The following is a 13,583-nucleotide window of genomic DNA, read 5'->3' as shown; positions in this document are numbered from 1 at the left end:
GCAGGACCGGAGCCGTGGAGAAAGCCCGTTTTAGGGACAGAAAGGCCTCCTCTGCCTCAGGAGACCAATCCTTGGAAGTAGACCCTTTACGGGTAAGCACAGAAATGGGTCTTGTGATCGCGGAGAAGTGGGAGACAAATTGCCGGTAATAGTTGGCGAACCCGAGGAATCGTTGTATCGCCTTTAATCCGACGGGGCGAGGCCATTTGAGGATGGCAGACAACTTCTCGGGATCCATCCTTAGACCAGCGTCGGAGATAATGTATCCCAGAAATGGCAGAGAGGTCTGTTCGAAGAGACATTTCTCGATCTTTGCATACAGACGGTTCTCCCGAAGACGCTGAAGCACCAGGCGGACACTCTTTCTGTGGGACGAGAGGTCCGGCGAGAAGATGAGGATGTCGTCTAAGTACACGACCACACAGGAGTACAAGAGATCCCGGAAGATTTCGTTGACGAACTCTTGAAAGACTGCAGGAGCATTGCAAAGACCGAAGGGCATGACCAGGTACTCGTAATGGCCATCTCGAGTGTTGAAAGCGGTCTTCCACTCGTCACCTGCACTGATACGGACCAGATTGTAGGCTCCTCTGAGGTCCAGCTTGGTAAAGACCCGAGCCCCTCTGAGACGGTCAAACAGTTCCGGAATGAGTGGAAGAGGGTACCTGTTCTTGATGGTAATCTCATTCAAGCCCCTATAGTCAATGCATGGCCGTAGAGTCCCGTCCTTCTTTTTGACGAAGAAGAACCCGGCTCCCGCGGGCGAAGAGGATTTCCGTATAAAGCCTTTGGCGAGGTTCTCTTGGACGTACTCGGACATGGCGGTGGTCTCCACGGGAGACAGAGGGTAGATTCTGCCCCTTGGGGGGGTTGAACCAGAAACAAGTTCAATTGGGCAGTCAAACGGCCGGTGTGGAGGGAGGACCTCTGCTTCCTTCTTATCAAAAACATCGGCGTAGGAGCTGTAAGCTGGAGGAAGACCCGGGAGGTCTGGAGGTGACCGTGGAGCGGCCGCCAGGCGGACAGGAGTCAGACAGCGAGCTTGGCACGGGTGCCCCCAGCGGAGTATCTCCCCAGAAGACCAGTCGAGAACAGGCTGATGAGTCCTTAACCATGGAAGACCGAGTAGAATGGCGTGAGAGAGCTTAGGTAAAACGTAAAAGGCTATCTTCTCTCGATGTAAGGCTCCGATTTGCAATTCCACCTCTTCAGTGACCAAGGTGACGGTCACCTGTAGCGGTTTGCCATCCACGGTGGCAATCTGAATTGGGTTAGATAGAGTGACTACAGGAATTTGGTATTTGTCTACCTCTTCCGGCCGAATGAAGTTACCCGCTGAGCCCGAATCCACGTAGGCCACCTCGGAACCACGCCTCCCTCCTGAAACCAAAAGCACAGAAATCGTAAGGGGTTGAGAGGAATCATCATCATCACCTAGGAAGGCCTCTCTTACCTGACCTAGGTGGAGTCGTTTCCCTGTCTCTTAGGACAGGTGCGGATATAGTGTGACGAATGACCGCAATAGAGGCACAGACCTTGTGCCCGTCTCTCTCTCTGACGTAACTCGGCCAACCTGAGATGATCTATCTGCATGGGCTCACCCGAAGAGAGGGAAGAAGATCCGACTGAACGTGAGCTGGCCGACTGAGCGAAAGGAGGAACTGATCTGGAGGAGCGCCTGTCTCTCACTGACTCCCGAGCGCGCTCCAGGAAGCGCAGGTCAATGCGGGTAGCCAGCGAGATAAGGTCCTCTAAGGTGGACGGGGTATCTCGACCAGCGAGTTCATCCTTTATTTTACTAGAAAGACCGCGCCAGAATGCCCCCACCAAAGCTGCGTTATTCCAGCCGAGCTCAGAGGAAATAGTGCGAAAGCGAATAGCGTACTGTCCGACCGTGAGAGAGCCCTGGTGTAAGTTAAAGAGTGACTCAGTGAGAGAGGCTAACCGGCCCGGCTCATCGAAAACCTTACGAAACGTATCCAGGAAAACCGGGAGACTCGAAACGACCGGGTCGTCACGTTCCCAGAGCGGGTTTACCCAAGAAAGGGCCTCTCCCTCCAGATGGGACATGATGAAGGCCACTTTGGCCCGGTCCGAGGGATATTGCTGCGGCAGCCATTCAAAGTGGAGACTACACTGATTTAAGAACCCCCTACAGAGCTTGGGATCCCCGGTGAAACGAGGCGGCTTGGCGAGGCGGGGCGTCGGATGAGCAGCAGACGCAGGGGGAGGAGTCGGCACTGCAGCGGCAGCCTGGAGGGCCGACAAGCGACTATCAAAGGAGGCCATGTAGGACAAAATGTGGGTTTGAGTATCTTGCTGCTGGCCCAGCTCCTGTTGGAGACTGGCCAGCTGAGTGGCATTTCCAGGATCGGCCACCTGTAAGGCCGACAAACGGGTGTCCATCGACTTCATGATTGACATAATGCGCCCCTGATTCTCCCGTAGGAATAGCAACTCTTTCTGGGTAGCAGCCGTAGTACCGGCGGAGTCCATGGCCTGATCGTACTGTTAGCGTGGGTGGTCAGGAGCGGGAGCTCCGAGAGTGGACCCTCTGGACCGTGGCACCGAGGGACCCCGGGCGAGCTGCCAGGTGGAACCGACCCCTATACAGGGACCGTTAGGAGCAGGCCCAGGGGTTCGAGTACCACGGTAGCCGGTACCGAGAGGGGCGGCTCAGGATGGACCGGAGTAAGACTGAGACTGGAGTAGGACGGCAGGAGCACTGAAGACAGGACTGGAGTAGGACGGCAGGAACACAAGGCAGGACTGGAGTAGGACGGCAGGAACAGTGAAGGCAGGACTGGAGTAGGACGGCAGGAACACAAGGCAGGACTGGAGTAGGACGACAGGAACACGGGTAGCAGGACTGAGAAGCTGCTGTGAGGAGCAGCCGAGACAGGAACTGCAGGAGCAGAGTGTGCACGATGGAGCGAGGCCAGAGTGTCAGGAAACACAACGATCAGGCGCCTCCCTCAGGGGGAAGCGGCCTGATATGGCCCCGTCTGGTCAGCCATTGGTCCAAATGTGCTTCCGGGTCAGGGCACAGCCGGAGCATAAGAAGCAGGAAGGAGGCGCGGCCGCGGCCTATGGCGCATGCGCATAGCATGCAGGGAAGGCATCGGTCGCGGGTCTGTCTCAGGTGACCGCCGCGGCCGTCGGGTGGAGAGAGGCTGCGGCGTGGGAGCGGAGGGCGACTGCGGAGTGGGAGCGGAGGCCGGGTGAGTATGGCGGAGCGGTGTAACAGATCTCCTGTAATAAAAATAAAATAATAAAACAATATACCATACCTGTCCGTCGTTCTGTCCCACACAGTAATCCATGTCTGGGGGATAATTAGGTTTCAACCTGGATGGTGCCAAGATGCCACCATTCCGGCTGAAAACCACTGCAGCGTCAGTGATCGGGGGTGACGTCATAGAGGTTACCTTTGGTCACTGGGCTCCATTTGGTCACTGGGCGCCAACTGCTCACGGTGCTAGCGGGGATCTCACTGAAATCACCTCAGCTCAGTCCGGCTGGGAATGGAGCCCAGTAACCGAAGGTAACCTCTATGATGTCATCCCCGGTCACTGACGCTGCATTCACAGCAGCTCAATCACCAGTGGTTTTCAGCCGAGACGGTCGCATCTTGGCACCGTCCAGATTGAAAACTAATTATCCCCCAGACATGGATTACTGCGTGGGACAGAACAACGGACAGGTATGGTTTATTGTTGTTTTATTATTTTACTTTTATTACAGGAGATTGAGGGCTTCGGTGGAATTAAGCGAGGTTGTAGGTATGGTTTAATTGAGATTAATAAAGGAGTCTGTCATTTTTTTTCAAATAAAGGACTTTATTATGGCTGTGTCTTTATTTACAATACAGCTATAGAATTAGTAATGGATGGGTGTCTTATAGACGCCTATCCATCACTAAGCTGTGGGCTATGTCACCTGACAATACAAAGGTGGGTCATGGCACCTGTAAACCATAACAGTAAAATCTGGCGCTCTTTCCCTTCCGAACTCTGCCATACACCCAAACAGTGGTTTACCCCTACATATGGGGTATCAGTGTACTCAGAGCAAATTGCACAACAAATTTTAGGGTCCAATTTCTCCTGTTACCCTTGGAAAAATAAAAAAAATTGGGGGGAAAAAGATCATTTTTGTGAAAGAATATGATTTTTTATTTTTACGGCTCTACGTTATAAACTTCTGTGAAGCACTTGGGGGTTCAAAGTGCTCACCACACATCTAGATAAGTTCCTTAGGGGGTCTAGTTTCCAAAATGGTGTCACTTGTGGTGGGTTTCCACTGTTTAGGCACATCAGGAGCTCTCCAAATGCGACATGGTGTCTGATCTTAATTCCAGACAATTTTGCATTGAAAAAGTAAAATGGCGTTCCTTCCCTTCCGAGCTCTGCTATACGCCCAAACAGTGGTTTACCCCCACATATGGGGTATCAGCATACTCAGGACAAATTGCGCAACAACTCTTGCGGTCCAATATCTCCTGTTACCCTTGATAAAATAAAAAAAACTGGATCTGAAGTAAATTTTTTTGTGAAAAAATTTTAAATGTTCATTCTTTTTAAACATTCCAAAAGTTCTTGTGAAGCAACTGAAGTGTTAATAAACTTCATGAATGTGATTTTGAGCACCTTGAGGGGTGCAGCTTTTATAAAATACCCAAAAGTGACACCATTCTATCATATAGACCCCTCAAAGTGACTTCAAATGCGATGTGGTCCCTAAAAGAAATGGTATTCTAAAAATGAGAAATCGCTGTTTAACTTTTAACCCTTATGACTTCCTAACAAAAAAAATTGGCTTCCAAAATTGTGCTGATGTAAAGTAAACGTGGGAAACATTACTTATTAAGTTTTTTGTGTGCCGTATCTCTGTGATTTAAGGGCATGAAAATTCAAAGTTGGAAAATTGCAACATTTTCAAAATTTTCACGAAATTTCCGTTTTTTTTCACAAATAAATGCAAATCATATCAAATAAATTTTACCACTATCATGAAGTACAATATGTTATGAGAAAACAATGTCAGAATCACCGGGATCCATGGAAGCGTTCCAGAGTTATTACCTCATATGGGACAGTGGTGAGAATTGTAAAAATTGGCCCGGTCATTAACATGCAAACCACCCTTGGGGGTAAAGGGGTTAAAATCCATCTCTTCAAGAAAGCTTACAGCTTCCAATGACCCTCCTGCCACCTCACCACCACAAGAGCTGCTGCATCCCTCTAACCCACTGTCTCCCTCCCCATTATCGGGTAGACTGTAAGCCCACAAGGGCAGGGCCCTCTCATGTCTGTACCAGTCTGTCACGGTTAGTTTGTTCATTGCAATTTATATTTGCATCTCGTATGTAACCCCTCCTCATGTACAGCACCATGGAATTAATGGTGCTCTAACAGTGGCGGATCTTAATAGGGGCGGATGGGGCGGTCGCCCCGGGCCCAAGGTTTTTTGGGGGCCCAGGGGCAGGGGCGGGCTGGGCCGGGTGGCAGAGAGGCAAATGCCCCCCGGGCCGCTCCCCCAGCACCTGTACAGGGCCGGCCGTGCCCTGTGCTATGACGCCGCCGGCAGCAGACAGCCGCCCGCGTCACATTCTATGAGGCCGGGGCCGGGAGCTGTGCACGGTGCACGGCCGTCACCCTGACGGCTGCTCAGCTCCGGCTCCCTCCGGCTGTACTTCCGGATCAGATGTCGGGCGTGCGCGATGACGTCATCGTGCACGCGCCAACATGTCCCGGAGGATGCTGAAAGCAGAGGCGCTGCTGGGGAGCGAGCCGGCTGTGAGGTAAGTGGGGAACTTTTTTTATTTTTTTTTATTTATAAAATGAATTAAATGGGGGAGGGGGTGAGTGGGGGCTGTACACAATGAAGGGGGGTGACTGGGGCTGTACATGATGAAGGGGGGGTGACTGGGGCCTGTATATGATGAAGGGGGGTGACTGGGGGCTGTACACAATGAAGGGGGGTGACTGGGGCTGTACATGATGAAGGGGGGGTGACTGGGGCCTGTATATGATGAAGGGGGGTGACTGGGGGCTGTACACAATGAAGGGGGGTGACTGGGGCCTGTATATGATGAAGGGGGGTGACTGGGGCCTGTATATGATGAAGGGGGGGTGACTGGGGGCTGTATATGATGAAGGGGGGGTGACTGGGGGCTGTATATGATGAAGGGGGGGTGACTGGGGCTGTACATGATGAAGGGGGGTGACTGGGGCCTGTATATGATGAAGGGGGGTGACTGGGGCCTGTATATGATGAAGGGGGGTGACTGGGGCCTGTATATGATGAAGGGGGGTGACTGGGGCCTGTATATGATGAAGGGGGGGTGACTGGGGCTGTACATGATGAAGGGGGGTGACTGGGGCCTGTATATGATGACGGGGGGGGGTGACTGGGGGCTGTATATGATGAAGGGGGGTGACTGGGGGCTGTATATGATGAAGGGGGGTGACTGGGGGCTGTACATGATGAAGGGGGGTGAGTGGGGTTGTACAGGATGAAGGGGGTGAGTGGGGGCTTCACATGATGAAGGGGGTGAGTGGGGTTGTACAGGATGAAGGGGGTAAGTGGGGGCTTCACATGATGAAGGGGGTGAGTGGGGCTGTACAGGATGAAGGGGGGTGACTGGGGTTGTACAGGATGAAGGGGGTGAGTGGGGGCTTCACAGGATGAAGGGGGGATGAGTGGGGGCTTCACATGATGAAGGGGGGATGAGTGGGGCTGCACATGATGAAGGGGGGGTGAGTGGGGCTGCATATGATGAAGGGGGGTGAGTGGGGCTGAACATGATGAAGGGGGGGTGAGTGGGGCTGAACATGATGAAGTGGGGGATAAGTGGGGCTGAACATGATGAAGTGGGGGATAAGTGGGGCTGCACATGATGAAGTGGGGGATAAGGGGGACTGCACATGATGAATTAAGGGGTAAGTGGGACTGCACATGAAGAATTAAGGGGTAAGTGGGACTGAACATGATGAATTGGGGGTAAGGGGGACTGCACATGATGAATTGGGGGTAAGGGGCACTGCACATGAAGTGGGGGTAAGGGGGACTGCACATGATGTGGGGGTAAAATTAACTGCACATGATGATGGGGGAGTGGGGCTGCACATGAAGTTGGGGGGGAAGGGGACTGCACATGATGAAATGGAAGGGGGGATAAAGGGCTGCAAATGATGAAGCGGCACTGCAGATGAAGTGAGTGGGTGATAGGGGACTGCAATGGATGAAGTAAGGGGACTTCAAATTAAAGTGGGGACATTAAAGTGGATCCCCTATGGCCAGGATCACGTTGGGCGATTTTGTGCGTATTGGCCGTAGGCCTACAGCTTATGTGCAACGTCTTTTTAGGCCATGTCCACACGTGGTGGAATGGTGGCGGGTTTTCCGTATGGACCCACAGCAAACCAAGTGCTGCGGTCCGTACGGCTGTCAATTCCCGCACGGGGACCGCAGCGCTCAGGTGGGAAGGGGGGTACAGGGGCCCAGGTTTTATGAACAGCCCCGGGCCCATAGTCCACTTAATCCGCCACTGTGCTCTAAAAATAATAGTAATCGAGAGTCTTGAACTATAAATCAAACAATAGTATTACGCATAGTGTGAAAATGGCTAGAGAGCCCACAGAGGACTGTCACTTTACTCTCATTTATTTGACTCTAAGGCCATTGCCACACCAGCGTATATTGTCTAATCTGAGAGAATTTGATCAGAATTTGAGAGTTTGATTAGTGTGATCACAGTATGATTTGATTCTCTCAGATTCTAGATAAAAACCTTTGTGGTATAAATCAATGTAGCAAATGTAATCTTTCAAAATGGCATCAACTGAGCGCCTGTAACAATAATTGCCCATGTTTCATTCTGTGCCCCTTCAAGCATAGTGATTGTAGATGTAGAGGACCTCCTCTTCATGGTGCATGGCTTTGTGTCTCCATATAGGAGACATTGTGTACTGGAAAGCTGAGGTGGGGATCTCTCATCAACAACCTTTTGTTTGAAACCATGTGGTTGACATAACTTTTTATCTGGGGTATATGGTGTTCGTCTGAATCTGGTGTAGTTTCCCTTTTATTCATGCATCTCTCTGTTCCTGAGCTATCGCCCCTCTTCTCTGTAGATAAAGCTAGTCTTTTCAGCCAAGCGGTGAGGTCCTCCACTCATCTTCAGCCACCCTTCTCCTTAGTGTTCTATAAAGACTCGGATATTGTAATCTTGTAGTGCCTAAATAATACAACCACACAGTACCCAAATAACACTGTTAGGCTAGTTTCACACTAGCGTATGGAGGAGCTGCGGAGAGATGCGGACTTCCTCTGTGAAGCTCCGCCCACTGATGCGCCTCCTCTGTGAAGCTCCGCCTCCGTTGGCATGCATACCCTATCTTTAGCATTGGTTACGCAGGCAGTGCCGATGTATGTAGATGCCTCCGCATGCGTCTTTTTGACGGTGCGGCAACCGCAACAAAATCCAACATGTTGCGTTCGGCGCAGGTCGCATGCGGAGGCATCTGCATACATCGGCACAGCCTGCGTACCCAATGCTAAAGGTAGGGTACGCAGACTGCATGCCGACGGAGGTGGAGCTTCACGGAGGAAGTCCGCATCCCTCCGCAGCTCCTCCTAGATGGTGCGTAAAACAATTGCCCAATCAGGCTTTGTAGCTGCCCCTCTATTGGTTCAACACTTAAGGTCCGATTCATCATTTGCATTTTATTGAAGCTGCTTCCTTTTTTTTTTGTTTTGTGGTATTCGCTAACGCTTTCTTTTGCTCCAAATGACAAAAGCGGTCCATGAATTTGGGGCAAAATTTAAAAATGCTCTTTACGTATACTAAAAAGTCACACAAGAAAAAGTTGCAAATATGTACCAAATTGAAAACTCCCTCTTTAACCTCACTCCAGGGGGAACCAGAGTGAGACACACCAATAAAGTGCTGCATTTGGTACAAGCCACATTTCACGAATCTGCCTAAAACATGCAGATAGGCAAAGCCGACAAGAAAAAAAATAGGAAAAAAAACACTTAAAAAATGGCATAAAATGTACAGAGGATATAGAGCAAATACTAAAGCCACTAAGAAGGAGCATTTCAGTAAAGTGGAGAAACGGCAATGATGAATCAGGGCCCAAGTTTAGGACTGAAGGTTCTGGGTAACCAGGCCGATTATATGGTCCCTTCTGTTGTGACAAGTGATGTGCCTTGTGTTACTAAGCACACTTTGGAGGCAGCTTTGCCAACTTGACTTATTTTTTTCTGGACAGTTTATAAAAAAAAAATCACAACCAAATAATATTTTTTTGCGAACATATTGGAAAACCATAAAAACTCATTCTGATTATAAGTGATCTGTGTCTACAGCCCATATTTGAAATGTTTTTTATGAACAGGGCAAAAAAGTGTCCTATTTTTACGGCGTGTTTAGGACTTTGTGACCGGTGGGCAACGCTGTTTGGAGACAACATTGGGACAGAAAACCAGTAGCACAATCAAAGAATACTAGCCTAAAATGTCTGCTTACAGATAGCAATAGACCTGCCTGACCTATGGAGATAAGATCAGTTTTAGCTCTGTCCCTGTAAAGTGCAATGACCCATTAGCAAATATATCCACGGCTCGGGCTGTAATGGCGCCCCTTCTCTTTTGCAATCCGCAGGTGGATAAACGTAAAATGTACAGTGTCCAAGGTTCAAGTTAAAATGTAGGCTAGCAAACTGTGGCGGAGGCAGCTGAGCCAGCACTGTGGGACTCATCTAGCCTGCGAAAGCCAAATCTGAGGGGGTTGCGATAGAAACCTTTCACATACATTACGAGATTTATTCCACAACATTCAGCAGAGAAAGCAAATTCAAGGAACAGAGCCAGAACTGGAAATTTCAATAGACTTCAACCACAGTCTGCCAGGATAGGCCGAAGTGTATGAAATCATACCAGTGAGTGGTAGAGAGTTTTTCAGCAGAGGTGGTGCTGGCGCTCAAAGTAGGAAATGAGAATAACTTGGGTTAAGCCTGTGGATCGAATATCATCCGCTGTTCTGTATTCACTCGGAAAAAAAATTCCCCTTTTGGAATAAAGACGAATGCGAATGGAGATGAGGAATGACTTACTTTTTTCCTTCATGAGCCGCCTTCTCCTGCCTTGACTAGTAGCTTCCCAGCTCTGCAATCACAAAAGGAGAAGACACATCAGGACAGCTTAGTTCCTGTATTATCAATGTATCTGCAAATCAGTAACTCTGCTTACTAACCACTGGTTGTAGATGATTAAATTGCCAATGAGAAGAATGTACTTACAGAATGGGCACAGCATCCACACAGAGAAACGCTGTGTGAAGGTCACATAGGTGCAGCGCACATCAGAAATCGTACCCTTGCCCTCTCGGTTTACACAGTGTGCGCAAAGCAAATTGTAACGCTTTAGAGCAAGTGACCAATTATTTGTTACATCCGGTGAACCTGATTCAAAGGCCAGGATTATAATAGAGCTAATCAGGAGGAATATACTGTAGGCTGTGTGCATCCATCATCTTTCCAAGGCGTGCTCAGCTACGATCCACCTACTGGATCTCTACATTTGGACACACACATGTTTTGGGGGAATGTTTTTACACTCAAGAAAATTTTACTAAAACAGTTTTGTACGCTGCTTCATTCATTTTTTTTCTCAATTTTTAACCAGCAGAGGCTTACATTTTTTCAATACTTCCGTAAAAAAAAAAAGCCAGAATATTAATGTTATTCTCGGCATGGTAGAAATAGTTAAATGGAACCTGTCACATCTTTTTTTTTTTTTTTGTTATTAAATTGCCCCCAATGTCTTGTTAGTGATGCACATTGCTTCACTAACATGTTTATCTCAAGCAAAAAATCCCAGTATTTATCGCAAAAAATTCAGATAAAATGGAGTTCCTGAATTAATTGAGACTGCAGCCCCTCCTAGTCAGTACAGGCAGCAGACTGAATACATACAGCTCCCAAGACCTACGTCTCAATTGCCAAAACCTGTATCAAGCATACTCCGATGGCGGCTGGGAACAGGCTGCAATATGAGAAGAAATATATTTTAACCCATGTTGTGCACGGCAAGGAGATCTCCAGCTTCATTCTCCTCCTCTGTTAGTCTATCAGCTTTATAGCAGTGCAGGCTGACTGTGCCCAACTTGAAAACACATAAACATGGATGAAGATGAAGCTGGACGTTTGTGCTCAGCTGGGAAGAAATATATTTCTTCACATGACAGACATCCTCCTGGCCGCCAACGTAGGTTTGTATGATGCAGCGACTGTCAGTTGAGATGCAGGTCTTGGGAGCTGTATGTCTTCAGTCTGCAGCCTGTACTGACACATGACTAGGATAGGCTGCAGTTCAAATTACATCAGGGTTGCCAAATTCTCTCATTCTCAGAGAACCCATCAAACACTATATTCCCCAATAATCACCTCCCTCACCATCGACATTCCAGTGATGTTAGCAGTGGGTCTCCAAAGGCTCATGTAAAGCCCCGTTACACATAACGATGTCCCAGCGATCCCACCAACGATCCGACATAGATGGGATCGCTGGGACATCGCTAGACAGCCCCTCCAGCGATCGGGACCAGCGGCAAGCTGGTTTCTAATGTAGACATCGTGTATCCAGGAGCCGCAGCTCTTGGATTCCCGCTGTTTACCTTGGAAACCGGCGTACATGCTGGTTTCCAAGGTAAACATCGGGTATCTAAGAGCCACGCGGCTCCTGGATACCCGATGTTTACATTAGAAACCAGCGTCGCTGGTCTCTTGCTGCCACACGCAGTGATGCGTGCTGGCCAGTGGGAGACCAGCGATCAAAAAATGGCCCAAGCCGATCGAGCACGATCAGCGATACCCGGCAGGGGGGCCGGTCGCTGATCCCCGTCACACACAGCGATCTCGCTGGCGAGATCGCTGTGGCGTCACAAAATCAGCGACCGCTAATTGGCTGCAGGGCTGTTGTGAAATAATGTAACGCAAGTCTTGGGTGATCTAGTACTGACATTTCTGTGACTGTGTCAGTATGGGAGTTAAGTATATGACGTTTTTATTTTACAATGGGGAATATAGTATTTATTGAATAAAGAGGTTGTCCTTGTAGTGGACAGATCTTTAATTTGCTTAACTCATTTATTAAGATACTTGGCTATCAATTCCATTTCAATTCTGCCAGGGTCCGTTTCCAGGTACCTAATGCCACAGACATTTAATGCACAAAATATAAGGATCTGACATGTTTTTCTGTCCTGTTGGAAAATAGGATCCAGATGGAAACCTGATCATAAACAGTTGCCAACAGGATAATAATTAAATGGACTTTGCCCCTTAGGAGCCTCTGACATATCTCATTGTTCTCTTTTGGTTAAATATTTGATAGGGTGTATTTTACCATACATTTTTGTGCAATACACCAGGAGTACTTTTTTTTTTATAAATTCAATAGCACGAGGCTATTGCATACCTTTTTTTTTTTTTTTTTTTTTATATCTGGTGGCCATATGCCTATGTTGACATGTTTTTCAGCACAATTGTTTAAACATTTTTAATAAAACAAGATTAATTGTAAATAGGTTACTGTAAATAAGTTGCTTGCACCTAAAAAAAAACAAAAAAAAACCTCCCCAAAAGCTCATTGTAGTAACTTTCCCTTTGGGGAAACGTTTCTCCTTGTGGAGAGTGGCAAGCTGGAGTAAAGACACTTAGATGCCACGCAATGCTACTGTGGGAATTTAAAACTGAAAATACCCTCTTCAGTAAGGAAGTGAGCGAAAAGTGATCATCTAATTCTTCACCTGGGATCCCTGCACAAAAGATTAGACTTAGTCAGGTCCCCAAGTCAAGATCTCCAGAACACTCATCTATTGGCAGTGAGAACCAGGAGGTCAGACCTCCAAGCCATAGGTCAAAATAAAGAGTCAACGAGAAATAAGTATCAAAATAACCAAGCCCGATCAAGATACAAGCAGGTAGAATTTGGCAAAAATCAGACCAAGGTCACTTATCCAGGGGACAACAGATACTCGAGCAACAAGTGGCTCTTAACCACTTTAAGTAGGCCACCAGGAACATGTCCAGAAACACTATTTACCTGCAGATATATGGTTAATTTGGAGTTAAATAGTCTTAACATCCTGCCTGCCTGTTTTAGTAGAGCAGCAGCCACAGGGAAAAAATTACCTTATATCCTCAATGCGGCCACACATTTCCAGTCATCGGAGCAGATCAGAGGTGTAGCTAGGGGTTTCAACTCTGCCTGAGTGGGCCCCTAAGCAGGTAACCATGTGCACAACTACGGTGGCACACCCTAATTGTGGATTCAGGGCAACCTCAGCCGATGACCTTGTTATTACTCAAAATCTTTATGCAAAGACCAACACTGATACTACCGCCATATGGTGACCATATAGTGGTAGATATCAGTCCTGCAGTACATGTAAGAGAATACAGTACAGTTATAGATAGTGACTTACAGCTGACATTCTTTCTGATGGTGTCGTTCACTTTTCCGTCTTTTCCATCTGCCCCAGATTGACTTACTGTAACTTCTCCAGCCAC

The 13,583-nt window shown here is 48.3% G+C and overlaps 1 protein-coding gene across 1 annotated transcript in view; it reads right to left on the bottom strand.

The window, feature by feature from the left end:
• Nucleotides 1-13,583, bottom strand: part of CERS3 (ceramide synthase 3) — a 408,572-nt gene that overhangs the window by 165,871 nt on the left and 229,118 nt on the right. Inside the window, exon 4 of the mRNA XM_073568813.1 lies at nt 10,125-10,176. The gene's annotated coding sequence lies outside the window, so the exon portion shown is untranslated. The remainder of the gene's footprint in view (nt 1-10,124; nt 10,177-13,583) is intronic.

This window comes from Dendrobates tinctorius, unplaced genomic scaffold, assembly GCF_039654945.1.
Source record: "Dendrobates tinctorius isolate UK_male_01 unplaced genomic scaffold, ASM3965494v1 ptg000022l, whole genome shotgun sequence".
Classification (NCBI taxonomy): Eukaryota; Metazoa; Chordata; class Amphibia; order Anura; family Dendrobatidae; genus Dendrobates; species Dendrobates tinctorius.
Note: the sequence above shows the minus strand (reverse complement) of the source record. Positions and strands in the feature narration are given on the sequence as shown.